This window comes from Anopheles arabiensis, chromosome 2 (genome assembly GCF_016920715.1).
Source record: "Anopheles arabiensis isolate DONGOLA chromosome 2, AaraD3, whole genome shotgun sequence".
Classification (NCBI taxonomy): domain Eukaryota; kingdom Metazoa; phylum Arthropoda; class Insecta; order Diptera; family Culicidae; genus Anopheles; species Anopheles arabiensis.
Window position 1 is genome coordinate 75,479,362 of NC_053517.1, and position 18,499 is coordinate 75,497,860.

The 18,499-nt window shown below is 39.6% G+C and overlaps 1 protein-coding gene across 10 annotated transcripts in view; it reads right to left on the reverse strand.

The window, feature by feature from the left end:
* Positions 1 to 12,559, reverse strand: part of LOC120898369 (SCY1-like protein 2) — a 104,530-nt gene extending 91,971 nt beyond the window's left edge. For 9 of the 10 annotated variants that reach the window (XR_005738655.1, XR_005738653.1, XR_005738654.1 and 6 more), the window contains exons 1-2: positions 12,490 to 12,559; positions 10,543 to 11,036 (exon numbers count right to left, since the gene is read on the reverse strand). The gene's annotated coding sequence lies outside the window, so the exon portion shown is untranslated. Of the gene's footprint in view, positions 1 to 10,542; positions 11,037 to 12,467 lie in introns of all 10 variants that reach the window. The other variant, XM_040304157.1, reaches the window with a different exon arrangement.
* Positions 12,560 to 18,499: the final 5,940 nt, after the last annotated feature.

Sequence of the window (18,499 nt, forward strand, 5' to 3'; positions counted from 1 at the left end):
ATATATTGAAATTAAATATTTAAATATATTAAATATATGAAGTACTTTTATATATTTCTCATTAATTTGATACGATTCGTGCCGAAAATTCTAATATTTGTGATTTTAAATCAGGTTTAATTTTCTAACAAAAATGTAATTTATACCTCAAGGGACATAGCATATCTGCTATACAGAACTTATTATAATACACACTATCAGGCATAGACACATTGTAACACACTTTGGAAAGCTAAACCACACCATTGTGACGCATTCATAATAACACTTTCAATAAATCTGATCATACCATAGCAACACATCCGGAAGAGTTCAGGCCGTCCATTCATACAAATAACAGATGTGACACAGTTATCAAAAACAACCAAAACGCACAACATAAGCAGGAACAGTTTATGCATTATAACCCAAAGCAGGAACAGTATATGCATTAAATCCAAAACAGGAACTTAGTGACAAGAATCATCGTTCTTGCCAACAAAAGACAAACGTAACTAGCTGAATGAAAACAATAACTTTCCAACATAAAACCCGAAACCAAATGTGCGAACCAACCAACTCCGATCATGGCAGGTCAGATTCGTTCGGACCGTCAGGATAGGACTATGCCCATCCTACAACTATCGACTTCTCATTTAAAGAGTTTAGTTATGTCCCCCTACCCAAGGTAAGGCCTCTAAAATCCAACGTTTTCAGTAAGAGAAACCTCATAAAGGTTTCTATGATCGCCTGGACGATCAAGTGTCGAAAGTCCGCTTCGAAACAGTATCCACTACAGTTATGCCTATATCGGCAAACGATGTTTCCTTCCTTAACGATGTTTCAATGTCACCTGTCTACAACCGTGTATCTCGGGAACAGACTGTACTGATAACATTTTGCACAGATAAATGTTTGGCATCAATGTGGCATTAATAATTGGAAATCAATAATTGATCATAATAGTAAAAATAGTAAATTCATCATAAGATCAATTTTAAAATTTTAGCCAACAACCGTCGAGTTTTGTAAGCTCATCTTCAACTAGGTTTTTATTTCCGAAATCGATCAGAAACTAGAATGTCATGAGCACTTTTTAAAGAGTTTCACACTTTTGTCTGAATTGTATCCCTGTTGTAGACGGAAGGATAGAAAAAGTCTTAGCAACGTCTTGTGATCGAAAAACTATACACTAAAACAGCTGTTCTGACTTAATTTTTCTTCCACAAATCGAAAGGCTTTTTGTGTGTACATTGTACCATAATGGGCCTTGTTTAAAGTTACTTCATGTTTTCATCATGGCTACAATATTGTGTAATATCTTTCATGAATCAAATCGCATCTAACTCGGAACAAACTGAAGAAAAAAATGCCAAAAATGTGATTTAATTTCTAAGCTCCATTATACTGACTTATAGAGTATTGTTCATCTAAGTGATGTTCGTTAATTTTTCAGATACTATATCCAGCTGTTTTTGTCGACAAACCCAACGTTACAACCAGATGAGTCGAAAAACAACTTCATTAACGTTCGAACGAGCTAAATAAAACCGGTGTAAAAATTAATTATCAACCGGTATGTATTGCATTGTACCGCTCACATGTTTCTTGGTGGATTTTCAACATGCGTTCTCGTTCATCTCTTCCCGCCGAATGCGGTACGGACCAGCAGAACCTTTCGCAACACCGAACAAACCCATCGCCGTTGTCTTCCCAGTCCTGGTCGTTTTGCCTTTCCCCACACGTCGTAACCGTATCCTCAGCACTCAAAGCAAAACAGCCCATAATGTTCACTTAATTGAGTTCGGTTTTATTTGCTTGACCGCCGGGTTTTCGTTGTTTCCACCGCACCGGATACCACAATGTCTTTTTCAGCGTGATTCCACCGCAAAGCGGCTGTTGGTATAGGGCAGTAGTAGTATGAATATGGGCAACAACAACAACAGCAGCAGCGGGAAAAAGGCCAGAGCACCCGGAAAAGGTCGTCACTATGGTTCGTTCGCTCGCTTCGGCCGTTTTTGTCGTAAAGTAAAACAAACGTGATTATATTCACGTTTATTGTGACTATTAGGTCTTGATTGGTGTGTTGTGTGGGACAGAGCGAGTTTACTTCCCCAGCCCGAATGGGACTGAATTTTTGGGGTGCCAGCTGCTGCGAACGGATAACATTTGGGTAAGTTTTACCCCGGCCTTTGCAATAGCATAGGCAATGGCCACTACAAACTACTATTAAAAGGTGTTGCATGGTTTCATTCATTCATAATGTTTGTTTCCTTCCATTCCGTTCACTTCCGAGCTTTTTGCTTCATATGTTCGGTGGCGATAAGGCGATGGTCGTACCGTTTGACACACTGTTTGTCGCTGTCAATTAACAAAATGTTTCTCCGTGAATTAGCAGTCTTAGCGTGTGAGAGGAAGGAATTACCCATGCCATACAGCGCCAGAGCTCAAGGGGGGAAAGGATAATGTAGGAAGCGATAACAAAGTCAACCAGTGCAACGAGTGTCGTGATGTGCCAAGGCTGTCGGGTGTGTGATTTATTGCGCGATCTATGTACTTGTCACCATTAACATGGAGAGATTAATGTACATGTAATGGCTGTTAAACAGTGTAGGTTTTACTGGTAAAAGAAATCAGCATTACAGTGGATGGAGGAAGTCTCCTTCAATCAAGCTTTTTTCATGATGTTATTTGGGTAGTACAGAAGAAGGATGTTTCAGCTTGGTGCGGGAAAACGAAACCAATGCGCCGATAATTTCTTGCCAAAACGATGTATAACAATGCCTGGGCAAAATAAAGTGTCTGTTTTCTGTGTATATTTTTTAAATGATAGGCGCGGTTTTTCCTGTATTCTTATCCTATCCTTATCCTTTATTATGCTATCTAATGCTAATCGGTTCGCGCTTTGTGTAGCTCAACCTAACCTTCTTCTTTGGCACAACAACCATTGTCGGTCTGTCAAGGCCTGCCTGTATCCACTAGTGTAGTGAGCTTGGCTTTCAGTGACTTATTATTACCATAGCAGGATAGTCAGTCCTACGTATGGGGGCACGGTTTATTCGGAGCTTGAGCCAAGCTTGAACCAAGATTACTTATTAGGTTAGGCCAAGATTCGTTTTTAGGTACCTTACCACGATATGCAGGAAGATTATATAGATTGAGATAATTGCGTTTATTGCAAATATCATATTTTAGTCCAGCATGTTTTGTGTTTCACTTCTCAATATTTTATTATAATATTAACATTATTTGTCTTGTATTGTTTTCAATTAATTATTGATTATTGAATATTCCACATACAGTGGTGGCCACCTAAAGTCGACCTAAAGACCTCATATTCACCTAAAGCAAGAACAAAAATGTTCAACCCATTTGAAGCAGTAGTTATTCTATCAAATTAATTAATTACGGCATTGAGGCAATTAAGAGGCAATTTAATGGCCACTACTAATTAATTTTCCACTACTCTTTCATTTATGTTCCTTCTAAAAGTTTAAGTTACTCTACAATTATGAAAAACAATAATTCTCTTCAAAATTACTATGCTACTTTTGTTGGAGCCTTGCACCAATGGCATTTGGCTGATTCTAACCGTAGAGCGCTTGGCCTAGGTTATGTAACACGCAGATGACCACTCAAACTATTTTATGGACCTGCAATAACAGATAACAAATGATTTAAGAATCACATTGGTCAATATTGATATGCTACGTGATCATCTTGCGATGAAATGAAGACTGTCCGACTTTCGGAGAATCGCATAAATTTCATACCTTTTCTCACATTTGTGAATGGTGTTCCGAGATTTTTAAAGTTATCGGTCTGATTTTTAGCAGAGACATAGTTAAAGGGTTTCCTCAAAGATTTGTGGAAAAAAATTAAGATAAGTGGTCTAGAAAACTGCCCATAGAGTCGCAAAGTCAGATAAAAGGTGAAAATATGAGGTGTCCGACTTTAGGTGGCCGCCACTGTATGTATAGAGTATTTTGATTCTATATTTAACAAATGTGTCAAATGGTTCCTTGGATGGTACTAAACTAGTGACCAACAGGACATGCTCGCTGTAAGGTTGATCATAGTATAAATCGAGAACCCCGTATGCTATCGTTCGGCAAATGTTTGATGATTTAAAATGATTATCAATTCACCATGTTATTGGGACATACGATTGGAAGATAATATTTCTTAATATTTTGTTCATATGTTCTTTCTATGGATAAAATGTACATGAATAAATTGTAAATGTAGTCTGAAGAAACTTTGAAGAATCTGAAGGTGTTTTCCTCTATTCAGCAACTATCCTCAATAATGTTGCTAAAATTCATCCAAAAATTCAAGCAGTGAAATTCAAGCCATGTTTTAAACACTAGCTTTACAAAACGTTCTAAACTAAACGAAAGTTTAGTTATTATGATAATTATTTTAAAAGAAATAGTTTTTTGGTTTTACTTCAAAGCTGTAAGTAATGCGGCCTATACGAACCATTATGGAAGATTGTTATTATGTTACCATAACTCATTTAGCCACGAACAGTTCAAAAGAATAGAATTTGTAGAGCTCATAAAATGTTTAGTACCTGGATTACTTTTAAATATTTTTGAAGTAAGCTACAAAAAAAACATAAAACATAACCGTCCATGTCAATATTATTTCGTTAATTTAATACGACACAAGTTTAAATGAAAATATTGTTATTTTTACCTCTTGCGAAGTATTTAAACCTCATAATTTTTGCATGCTCTGTTCATTTTTAAATCTTAAACACCATGCATCTTCTTCTTCTAGGGCACAACAACCGTTGTCGGTCAAGGCCTGTCTGTACCACTAGTGGGATTGGCTTTCAGTGACTTACTGATTACACATAGCAGTCCTGCGTATGGGGGCAGGTCCATTCGGGACTGAAACCCATGACATCATGCATACCAGAAAATGAAATTTTACAAAAGTCCATTCAAACGCACCTAGATTCTTCCAGCAAAATAATGAATACCCACATTAGAGAGACCGATAGCGTATCTACCAAAAGCAGACTATAAACCATGTCCTGGACAAACCTTTACTTCTGTCCTGTACACTGTGCACGGTAAGCACGCAATGTTGCAACACCTCGCAACATTCTCTAAATTACATCATGTCACCTGTATTCTCTATCGAGGTAAACCATCCAGAACAGATAAAAAACAAAACAAAAACACACAAAAAACGCCACCAGAATGCTGAAAAAAACACCCACAGTGGGACCCGCAAAATAAACGGTTTTCCATTTTGCATTACTTTTACGTCCGTATTCATTCATCGTTTCGATGGTTTCCCATTAATTACTGTCAAGTTGCTCAATCCTCCTGGGTGCGAAAAGGGGTTCTTTCTCTTTTTGTTTTGCTTTGCTCTTACTGTTACAATGGTTTCACTTCCTCGTAACGCTCTTTTTTCATCCTTTCGTGCACAGATCGGAACAAAACGGGACTAGTGAGCTTCGTCGGATTTGTTGAACAAAAGAAAGGGATACAGACGCGTCTGCGAAAGGGAGACATACTGCAAGTAGAAGCTTTTCATTGCACCGTGAGCTTGTTATTTTTTTATCAACACACACATCCAATTCGTAAGTAGATGAAAGTGAACCATTCTATGAATGTTTTATTAGATTGTGCTTACATCATGCTGCATTCTGTTTTTGTTCACTATAGAACACATTGTACGCAAAGCAATGTTGAGCAGGGTCTTGTCTGTTTATCAATTAAATTGGTATTAACTCTACAACTTCAATTCATTCAGTAACTTTTTTTGTATATAAAAATAAAAACCACAAGCCATTTCATTCGTGCGCACAATTCCTTCCAATTTCCAATCGATGGACGTTGACTTCAGCCCAGAGCGAAGCAACTAGTGGGCAAAGAGAAAAAAGGAAAAGGGACAGGAAGAGAGTAAACTGAATACTTAAAGGATTTCCTCGCTTTGATGGCCGCTTCGATGGAGCAGCGGTCGGTAAAAGCGTACCCGGTCGCTCGGTACCCGGGACAGTTTTATTTTCTTCTGCTCCCTTTCTTCCTACCGGAAGCGCCATCAATGGCAGCACGGAAATCGTCAATCCCGGGGCCGACTCGAACAATCCGTAGGGCTTTGCTGTGCGACACGGGTTGCACTCGACCCCGGTGGAGCTTAAACCAGACCAGAGCCGACGCGTTTCCGAGCGCTTCACACGACAGGCGAAAGGGAGCCAGGGAAGGGGAGGATCCTTACGAGGATGGATTTCCCGGCCCACCTTCGAGCGTACGTGCGTTTCCTAGTGCCAAGAAAAGCGAGATAAAAATAAATCCTCGTCTGTTTTGTTGTTGTTGTTGCTTTTCCCCGCTCCCGGAAACGGACATTGGGGAACCCGGGAAATCGTTCGCTTTCGGTGGCGCACCGGTTCGTTGTGGACGCACCGGTGGAGGATGCTGCTATCACTAATCAAATTGGGGGATTTTTAGCGAATCAGTCTGTCGACGTGCGAGCACCAAACGGCCTTCACCGACCATCACCACCGGGGAGGCTTAACGGGGATAACGGGGTTTGTGGGCGACAGTTGTGAGCGACGCTGGCGGTGGCTTAGAAGCGTACATGCTACCGTAAACCGTCGCTCGAAATAGAAAGATTCCTGCCGATCGGCTACACTGACGCGGTTTGTCCCGAGACGCTTGCTCGGCGGTGCAAAAGCCAACAACCAACGACGCAGAAAATGATTGCGTTTTAGTTGGGATTATGTTTATTTCCGGCTTTCCGGGCTGGACGAAGCTCTGAAGGGTGCAGCTTCATCTCAGTGCCCATCGGATGGTAATTTTAATTTTTCGGACCTGTTGCTCACAGGTGCGTTTGTGATAATGAACAGCTTATTTTAACCACGTCGAACCACTACTACTGTCAGACGTCAACTTATCTGTAAGGATTATTGCAATTACTGTGCCCCCGGATGGACATAGTTTCCCAAGGCGTCCTAATAGCAGGGTTTGAAAGTTTCACTTTTTGATCTTTCAATCATTCTTTCTTCCCATACCATTTGCCTCATTTTCTAAAGCAGCATCCGGAAGTACAAAGTCAAACAGTGAAACTTAACTCTCATCCCTGCGAGCTGTACGGTTTTGTGGCCGATAGATAAATTTGCTCAGGCCATGGGGCAGTCTAGAAGTTTGCACACTGTAAGGGCTTTACAGTATAGGTTGAGCAGCCATCACCACGGGACCGGAACCGAGGAAAGGCACTATTCTGGAGAAAGTTTCACAATATTCGGAAGCGATACAGCTTCACACACGCACACCGCACACACCGACTCCTGGGAGCCATTAGTTGAGGCTTTAACGCGTATTACCTACCGACATGAAATATCTGTTTAGTTAGCTTAACTTTGTTGTTGCGATTATTTATTGCAATAGTTTTGTGGCAAGTTTCGTAAAGCTATGCATTGGTTGATTTCAGCTGAACAATGTATTAAAATATTTGAGAAATCATTCTCTCGTGAAGGCACCTTTATGGTTTGATAATGTAAGGCCATGTTATGCAAAAGATTGCAGTTATTTCCCGATTTATGATAGTTTAAATAAATTTTGTATTTTCACTACTATTTTTTCTCTATCTTACTTTTCAATCTTTTTCTTGATTAAAAAATAGTTTTAATAAAACAAATGTATACAACCTCTTTATTGCTATTCTAAGCAAAATCTTTTTCAAAAGTAATTAATAATTATGGATTATTAGTGCTTGATGTTTATTTTGTATCTCGTTACTTCCTGAGCGAACCAACTGAGTTGAGAGGAAGGGGGCAATGAAATTATAAATAGATTTATTTGCATGCAGCAAAATCAACAGGTGTATTGATTGAAATTTAAGCTTCAGTGCTTGCAATAGAATGATTATTTTTAGTCAGGTCAGCCTTATGTTTAACAAATGTACGTCATTAGACCAAACTGTGACAGGTCTATCCGACTAATGTAAATAGACACAGGCTTACAGGTATTTTTTACAATATTTTTATTGAAGGATGGGAGCTCATATTGACGCATGACCAACTACATTGGTATGGTTTAACCCTTCTAGGTCGATAGTTACACGTAGCTAAGAAGAATACCACACATAAAAAATATTACAAAATTGATCGACCATCGGATGGACCTAAAATTAATAAAAGTGCATAATGATACTAATGTTACGAATATGAAATGATTTTTGAATTTAGTTTAGATAAAATTCAACCATTTCCATTTGTCGATATTTAATCATATCATAAGAGTAAAGATAAACGGGGAAATCGAGCATGCGGGGTGAAATAGTCAACCTTTATTTAAACATTATATCACATCAAAGACAAATTCCAAGGCTCACAATGTATTACATGGAGTGTTTTATGAACAATATGAAAGTTTTATAACATTTAATTAAGAAATAACCAAAATAAGATTTCCTAGCATATTGATGCAATTTTTTCCACTTCGAAAATAAGCTCTAAGCAATGCCACATGGATGCGCGGTAGTTTTACATGGTGTAATTTATAATAACTCGTCGGCAACTCGTACGACTTAACAACATGCCCATCATGGGTTCAAGCACCAAATAGACCGTGCCGCCATACGTAGGATTGACTATCCTGCTATGGGGGGAAATCAATTAGTCACTGAAAGCCAAACCCACAAGAGGTAAAGGCAGGCCTTGACCGACAACGGTTGTTGAGCCAAAGAAGAAGAAGAATTTATAATAATGGAATTTAAAATGAAAATGTGAACATGAAAATATAAAAATGCTTCATGTGGGGCAAAATATGCAGATTCATTTGACGTATGGCGCTTCGTGAGTCTATGGTGTTGTATTTGTCCACAAAATAATGCACAGGTTCAGGCACAGCTTCAAAAGATCGGAGTTCGTCGATAGAAACGTGTAAAAAGTGTTTTAATTTTAATAACATATGTTTGAAAATTTTGAAGGACTTTCGTGAACAGCAAAGCAAAAGATATGAAGAGAATACATTTTACGAAACTTGTGCAAAAGTTTTGAATATCACCTAAGCGCTGTTGTTGTGGCCCATATTACCACAGTGTTTTGACGATTCACGTGTTGTTTACATATGTCCATTTTGGTTCAGGGCTATGCCTATTTTGCTCCGCGTGTCAAAATAGCATCTCGTAAAACATCAATTTTTATTTAACTTTTTTTTTCATATGTTTACATTATTTGCAGGTTATATTGCAAATTTAATCGACAGATAAATGGTGGAGACATATAATAACGTAAGAACATTTGTGTTTCGGGGAAAATTCTAAGAAATATTCACTAAACTGCTTAAAATGCCCATTTCCCATGCCCCGCTTTCCCCAATGTCTTCTTTGTCATTATGGACAACAAATCCACTAAAGGGTTATAAATTATCATAAGTTGCATAAATTTGTGAAAAATATTTAACTTACAAAATAAATTAAATCAAATTGGAAGATATTAAAGCGCTTTTGCTCCGTTTGCATCCAGTCTCAACCATTGTTGAAATCAATCTAAATTAACGTTTAGTAAAAACGTCAGGTCCCTTCAATACCGCACGTCTCAGTAAAACTTAACGAAAAGTCAACAAACCGGGGCGCTGGGGATGCCCTCGTCCATTCACTAATCCACCCATTAGCGATACGTACTGTCCGTGCAAGCGCTTGGTAGGGCCATCGCGCGTTTTTATTACCGTCCATCAAATCCAAGACAGCCCAAACTCCAATAGCAAACGCACTGCGTCACAACGCCCCGACGCTAGAGTAATCAAAGAGAGCGAAAGAGAGGTGGCCCAAGGCACAGTACCGAAGGGCGTAATGTTTGTATAGCGAACCACAAAACCCACCACGACTACTACATTTGGCCAACTACTTCCCCTTTGCAGAAAGGGGACGGGTGTGTGTTTGGGTGTGCGTGTGGAGGGAATAAAAACGGGGTGGGCATGGTTGTTTCATTAAAATTTAATTAAAATTTCATAATTCCACCCAACCATTGTCTGTGGCACCGCTACGCCGGGGGAGTGGGGAGGAAAAAAGGGCGCAAGTTCATCAGGCAATCAGGGTAAAGGAGGTTGGTAAGGATGGCGTTGGCGTTCTCACCTGCACCTGAGTGGCGGAGATGAATGGGTAAGAAAGGCTAGCCAGGGAATGGGAAGAAAATGAACTGTACTGTTTCGGAAGCACACTTTTCCGCATCATCTTCCTTCACTAACGGTGTGGGTGTGTGAGAGAGAGACATTGAGAAACCGGATGTTTCATCAACATTAAGGTACACCGGATGAATCGCGAAAGTTTCACTTCCGCTTAGCTTAAAATTACGAAAATCGATGTTTGCTGACATTGGTAAGTGGGACGCGGTAGATGGATAAGCAAAAACGAGATTATTACTCGAAGCAGAAACATCGTTGCACAAGATTTATTTGAGCCGAAATTAATCTGCAAAATGATACGAAAGCTTCGAAGCGTAACACAACTGTGGTGCTATTTTTAGTCATATTGAGTAGAAGAAAAAAAAACCTTCCTCTCAACTAGTACATTTCAACCTTAAGCACGGACATTTCATGTTACCTTTTTTTAATGTGCGCTCACTACCAAGGCTGGCCTTCCCGGTGTGAAATTAATTACAGTACGTAATTAACTTTTTCCATTCCGTTTTTGTACGGCTCCGAGGACGATTCGATCCGCAGCCGAAGTTCTGCGCTTTGATGTTGCGCGGAAGTATTCGGAAACTATTCTGGAATGCTTGCGGCACAGGCAGTAGAATCCGATTCCCTCGTCTCCTTGCCTTTCTATTTGCACTAGATATACGTTCGTCGCACACCGCAACACCGCTGCACAGCCTTTCGATCGTGAAAAAAACAAGCGCGAGCGCGAATAAAACTTACACCGTCCGGCGTTGTTTAGAGTCGTGCCTAACGGCGGAGGGCGGAAAGCTCTATAGAAACCACAAATCACCGACGTAAAACCACACTGATACCCTCTCAGATACACACACACGCGCTCGCACACACACGTATACACTCTCACTCACTTACTCGCAGCGTGAAACCGCAAGACGACGACTGCGAGACACGGCGGGAAGAAGGAAAAAAACGATAATTAGCTAATTATCATCCAATTTTAATGGTTGTCACTTGGATGCGGCGCTCGGCACATAGCAGGCGACGATGAAAGGATGATCGCAGAAGAGCAAAAGGTTTTCTGATGTCTTTTTTATTGTTGTTGTGGTTGGTTTTTGTGCTTCGTTTCCTGTGCGTTTATTTTTTGTAGCTTAATTAACTGAAAATTCATAAAAAAGATACTTTCTGTACGCAGTACCTTATAACAACACCGATATACACACGCACACACACACACATGTTTTTTGGAATTAATGTTTAATGGCAAGCGGTTTAGATGGTGTTGGCAAACGGTGGGAAAAAGTGAAAAGAAAGAGAGAGAGAGAGAGAGAGAGAGAGAGAGAGAGAGAGAGAGAGAGGGAGCAGGAGAAATCATCTGTCGCTTCACTGGCTGCATGCGACAAGCGGTTGTTGAAACCCGGGACCACCTGCAGTTTTCCATCGAACGAGGTAAGTGGAGCCGAATTCGACCAAAAAGTGCTATGATCGATTCCAAGAACGAAGAAATAGGGAACGAGGAACCAATAACTAAGCCTTCACAAGAAAATGTTGCCTTGGTCGCGTCTTTTGCTTTCCGTCTTTTTTTAGTAAAGGTTCGACCATTCACCGCACTCGCACCAGACACGGTGAACCAGGAGGACGAACCAGGACCAGGTGTGACACAAAATGGTCAAACAATTGTGCTGATTAATGATGAATGATGGTTTCAACTTTGTTTTTCATCTTGCCTCCGCTCTCGTGCACTGTTTCTAGCGCAATGAGAGGAAAATGATAAGGAAAGAATTTTCACCTCCAGCCCCGTTTGCACCACTAAAATCGATAACATGATTTTGGAAGGTCCTTTTATTCTTCATCAAACTCGGTGACACAGGTATTTGACTTTGGCCTCATGTTTTTTTTTTGTTTTTGTTTCCTTATTTCGTCCAAGCCCCGGTTCCATGAAAATGTGTATATTGGCTGAAAGATATTGCGATGAATTGTTTCGAAGCTGCTTATCCTCTAGCAAACGGGGCGAGATGGGGTGGGAAAAATTCCGAACGATGGAAAATTTCCTGCCCCATCGAGATTTAATGCTACGGGTCGTCTATCTTCTAATATCATTCCCGTGAGCATTCGTTATTAATCACTCTTAAAGCACACTGCGCTTCGCTCTGCTGGAACCATTGAAACCTTTGGCACCTTCCCGCCCCGTTACACAGCACTTGGAATCACTTTAACTTTAATGCATTTACATTTCACTCCTTTGCTCCTATGCATGCTCTCTTCCATAATAAGTTATTCCCAATTGCTCCGTTTTATCCATTTTTTTTTGCTACACTTCACTCCTTTCATACATGCCCACCAGGTGAGCAAAAAAAATTGGCTCCCCCATACCCTCAAGCACAGCCACACTTACACAGTGGAACACACAGCGCTATGTTCCGATCCTTTTCGAACGAGCTGAGCACCGCACGGTTCGATGTCTTTATCAAAACTGAACGCTCCGTGCGAACGGTTGCGATCTCGTTGCGCGAGGATTAAACGTTCGCTCTCCCGAACCTGGGGAAGCAGTGCGCTCGTTGCACTGCTTCGACGATGGAGTCATTGCATTAGATCCTTCCCCTTATTGCCGGGAGGGATCGCCCGGTTTCGGATTTCGTTCTCGTTGTGTGTGAGCTAACGGTGGGGAGGATGGTGTTCATTCGTGCAACAGTTTTTCAGTTTCCCGGCGAGGTTGGGTTGAACAGAAGGACGCTGCGTAGCGTTGAAGGGATGGAAAGTAAACCTTAAAGGTGAGGAAAATAAGACCGAAAAAACAGGACTAAATTAACATCTTCGTAAATGAAAAAGCTGTTTATTGATTTGCTTCAAATTGCCAACACTATTAAATAAAAGCAGTAAAAAGTGAAGATGAAAACATGAAACAATTTAAATGAGTACAATAGCAAAGAAAGGCAAAGGTGATAATTTAAGAGAAAAGTCACAAAAATTTGTATTGTAGACTATGGTTGGGCAATTCGGTTAATTTTGATGAACGTGAACGTACTAGTTCTTTCACTAAGATGAATTGAACGTGAATCGCGATTCATTCGTTCATTTCATTTTGAAGAAAATATGGTGTATTATTAGTGTATTACATCTTGAAAATTATTAGCCAGACCAGGATGATCTTTATTACGAGGGATAGGGACGTTCTTTTCACGAACGTCCTGGTATTACGGTTCACGTTCATATTTGCAATGAAAGAAAAGAACGACCTGGCGTACTAGAACGTCCTTTATTTCGACGGATAGGAGATTATTTTTTTGAATTACTCAGTACATTGTGATTTATAAAGAGCCGATGGAAGTTGATTAGATAAACGTAAGTCGTGCGTTGTTTAAAATGAACTGAATGAATCGTACGGTTCTGGTTCTTAAGGCACACCTCTATAGTAAACTTTACTAAATTTCAATCTATTACTAGTCTTTTAATCTATACAACTACCAACAAACAAAACAAAATAATTCATCAAACTCTTAACGTCAGCAATGTGTCAAGCTGACATGTAAAACATTGATATACTATTCAAAAACAATTAAGATATAACATGAATTCAGCTAAAACATGAATTTCGACTAATTTTCTTTACAGCACTAGTCGAACTTGCAGTTTGCGCTACAGTGTATTGAGATTCGGCCACAGATAACGTGATAACTTCATCCTACCAAGCAAGACATTTCCATTGCAAACTACTTGTTGACTGACGCTTCCAAAAAGGCTGCAAACTGTTGATGATGGCAAGCAGCATGAACCTTTCCCAGCCCCGGCACGAAGCATTCCATCAGCGCATGTGCCATGGTTCGGGTCGAGTGCCAGCAGAAGACGCATCGGTTTCCAGTCGGGTCGCAAGTTTATTCACCCTTCCAGACCAATACCGACTACCTGTTAATCAAAACAAAGCTACCATGAGCTACCGATGTGCGTCCAGGACGCGCAATTTGCACGTCGTACACATCGGAGCGGCGGAAAACCCACCAACGTCGTATTTTTGTGAGCTTTTTCGGTCGTTTTGTTTGTACTATTTGCAAAGCAGGGCAGCTTTTATTCCCGTGTGTTCTATTAAATTTGTGTACCCCTTTTTTGCTACGTCGTGTGCGGGATTCCTAGAATGTTTTCGGCAGGCCAGCGGTAGCTACCGATGGTAGACGTCCGATGCGAGGTCATCTGGGCCTGTGCAGCCGGGTGTTTTGGAATCGGCGGCATTCGTCCAGGGGAAATAAAGGTCAGCGCAACGAAGCAGCCGTAAAGCGGGACCTTTCATTTGTTTTTTTTTTCGACAAACTGGGTCAACGCAGCAGCGGTTGTCGACGATGGTGACCCAGCGCAGTGTGTGAGTGTAAGGAAAAATAGGTGAACGTTGCTCAACATGATGGTGACTGGGCGATATGTTTCCATGAGATGCAACAGCTTCCGCCACCGTGTTGTGCTGGCCCCGTTGCTCCTAGCCGGCTTGCCTCACTCGTTCACTGGTTCACGGACAAATACAAGGCATGCAGAGCGAGCCAATGTCCCCCTTTTTTTGTCGGTCGTATGTCCATTTTCTGCGGAACATCGAGTGTTAAGTGTATCGGAAGAGTTCGAACGCTGCACGGTTGGTTGTTCCATTTTTCGCATATCAATGAATGTGAGGATGATAATCTAGTACGAACGCTTGATATTGATTTCTATAGATATGATAATGCAGTAAAATTTCTATACAGTTTTTATTGAAAGTAAAAAGTTATTCTAATTAACTTGAGAAAGAGTAATTGTTCTATATTCATTATCGAACTGATCGATCGTACGAATCAGGCATGCAAATGCTTCACATTAAAAATTTACATTGTACCGTACAGTTCGTTTGATTTGCCAGTGTATGCCAGCGGAAGCCATTTAACGACTGATAATAACGAGTAAGCACAATACCTACAACATCACCATCGCCACCACAAGCTTCCCTGTAACGGAACAAATTTGCATAATTAATCCACGGATGATTTATTAATTATTCTCGCAGCTTTGCGCCCGATAGCTCAATTATGTGTGAAAGCAGATTTGCTCGAAGACGTTTTTGGTGCTTTTCATTAAAAAAAGGAAGAAAAAAGAACAAAAAACGCCACCCACTTTAAGATCGTAGGTCGCGGTTAATCGTAGCGCTTCACCTAAAGCTTCATGGTGGTCGAATGGATGTATATTTTTATAGAGCGGCTGCGGATGTTATCGGAATTTGTTTCACAACGATTTCTCCAGGCGAAACGTTTGCGGTGATTTTATTAGCTTTAGTATTATTCCAGGATCAGCAAATATGTTTGTCACTCTCTCTTCGTCTGTTTTTATGGCTTCTTTTTGTAAATTTTTAATAACTTGTTGTTTTTAAGTCGAACAAGGTGGAAAATGTGATTTTGATTTTGAAGTAATTAATAGAGCAATTTTGAAAAATATTTTAAATAACTTCATGTACAATTTATTTATTGATTTAATTATTTTTATTATAGAAACATTTGAATATTCTTATTATAAAAAATTGTTAATTTATACAATTTGTCCCTATATTTAAAAATAAACGATGTTTATTATTCATAATTTTTGTTCAAAGGAAGCTTTGTTTTAAATCAGCCCGTTTTGTTAATTTTAGAAGGTCTAAAATCCAGAACGTATTATTTGGTGCAACTGTGACTTAATCTCAAAGAAACTGCAAATACTTTAAATAAATCCAAGAAAAAAATAAAACGTAGCGTTTAATGGAGGCGCCTGGTGTTTGATTTCCATGTGGTAGAAAAGAGCTAGCTTTCTTTGTATTTGTAACACCAAATCGTGGCTAGTCGTTACAATGAGACTGCTTGTTTTCTATGGTACAAATTGACCAGTGTACCAAACAAAGCTCCTGGAATTGTTGTTTCATGCATAGCCCTGAGGTATGCCGCGAATAAGATATTTGTAACACCAAATCGTGGCTAGTCGTTACAATGAGACTGCTTGTTTTCTATGGTACAAATTGACCAGTGTACCAAACAAAGCTCCTGGAATTGTTGTTTCATGCATAGCCCTGAGGTATGCCGCGAATAAGATACCGCGTATGACATAACTTTTGACTTTACATTGATGCATATAACTGTGGCTTTGTGTAAAATGATATTACGTGCCTTTTTCAGAGGTCTGACCGCATGGCGTTGACTGTGCGGTTGCATGCTTTTTGAGACTACAACCAATATAGCCATTTATGAGCTTCGATGTGGATTACTTGGCCTAGCAATAGTAGGATAATCAGTATAACATTTAAATGGATGAATTTAAATCCGCGAAAGTCTGCCAATCGATTGTCAATAATCATTATTTATTTTTTTCTACACTTGCATTAAAAGTTGAGACCTTAAAACATCATGTTACTTTAAAGTCGTTGCCAAAAAATTTTAGCTCTAAGGCATCAATTTTTGACAGTGCGCTTCAATTTTTAACTCTAACGCACCTAGTTTTGTCTGAAAGTCATCAATTTTTTACTCGAGTAGGAATCATGATAATTTCACAAGGTATTGGAGCAGATTTTTGACAATTGTAATTTTGCATCATATAAACAAAAAATTAGAAAAAAGCAATTGTTTAGACCTGAAAATACATGTCATCTTTTTTCACTCCATTAAACCTTTCAAAATTGGCATAACAATTGTTATAATTTGAGTTAAATCAAAGAAATTATTAACTATTTAAATTAATTTCAATAATTTTGGAACACACAGTTTCGAATTCTGTCACTAAAACGATTGACTCACGGTAAAAAATTGATGCCTTAAAGACAAAAACTGATGTGCACTGTCAAAAAATGAGGCCTTAGAGGCAAAAATGTTGACACGCTATCAAAATTTGGTGCATTTGAGACAAAAAAAAGGTGAGTTTTGTCCAAATTTAGCAGCAATGACTGTGTTAGGTAAGTTTAGATTAAAGAACAGCTGATACTAGCTGTTAATAGAGGTGATTCTTATAGTCTTCTGGTGTGTTGTTCCATAATTTGAAATGCAACTGAATATTGAAACTTGTTTCACATACGATACAGAAGAAAAAAAATCCGTATTGTTTCATGTTTGTAAATATTTTATATTGATTCGACAAAATTTCAAATGTAAGCGTAATGTATGGAAATAACGGAGAAGAGTTGATGTCTAAACTTGATATATGATCTAAAAACTTTCTTTTTTAAATTAAATGAAATGTTGTGCAATCCTATGATGTTGAACTTTTTAAACTAAACGTACAAAAATAATTAAAAAAAAGTTACATTACATTTATTATGATGTAAAAAAGTTGTTTACTTCCATAACAACCACATTTGAACCAAAATTTCATTCAAGCAAATGTAAAATATAAAAAATGAAAAAATGTAAAATATAAAAAATAACGATTGGAAAACTAAACCCACTTGCAAATGGTAGCGATTCATTAGCATCATATTACCTTCCCTACGCAGAAACACCTGCAAATGAAACACCACCAGAAACCCAATTTTCCGACAGGCTTTCGGCTTACGTTTCAGTATTATCTGCGGTCAGTCGGTCCGTCACAATCAGTGTCACTAATTGGTATGTACAGCATAGTGTGTGCTCTCTTGAGACAATGGTCGGCTGAAGTTGGGACGGTTTCACCTTTCCCGGGTTAAAATGTGCTACTCCCATGTCTCTGGAGGCACAGACCGACCAAACACCAAATGGGGCAGCAAACGTTCGGTTTCATCTTATGCTCTCGGTACGTCCCGACATACGGTCCCCCAACCAATTTCGCACATTGAGTAGGGTTGTGCGATGTGCTAGGTTTTCGTTTGCTTCCTGCATACCTCACGCTTGTCCCGAACCCGAATGAGAGAACTTGTGTACCACCAGGTACTTCTAGGTGTATGTGTGAGTGTGTGTGTGGTTAGTAATGTTCTAGACATCCGAAAACCGCCAGCCCAGAAAGATGAGAACTACATTAGGTCGTATCATTGCCAGATGAGTAAACATACGCAAGGTGAAGCTGCAACAGGTGCACCGAGAGTGGGTTGACGAATCGTTTTCCCATCTCTTTGGAGCTTTAAACTGTACATGGAAAGAAAAATGATACCATTGTCTACCTATTCTTCTATACTGGTCTACGACCAGCCGGGCGAAATCACTACTGCCGGCCGGCTGTCATTTTCATTGTGGGCGGTATGCAGATATGCCCACATTTTTAGTTGTGTATTTGCATGGTGTTTTCTTCCACCCACTCTAAACATCACCACTACCACCTAACGTATGACGCAATTTGCTATTCATTGGATTGGAGGTAGACCGGTGCCGGAAATGAAAGACAGTCTTCATCTCACCCAGTTTCCATAGTCCGGTTATCGGGTATATACGTCATGTTCCAAACACATTAAGTGAAAGCTAACAGGCACT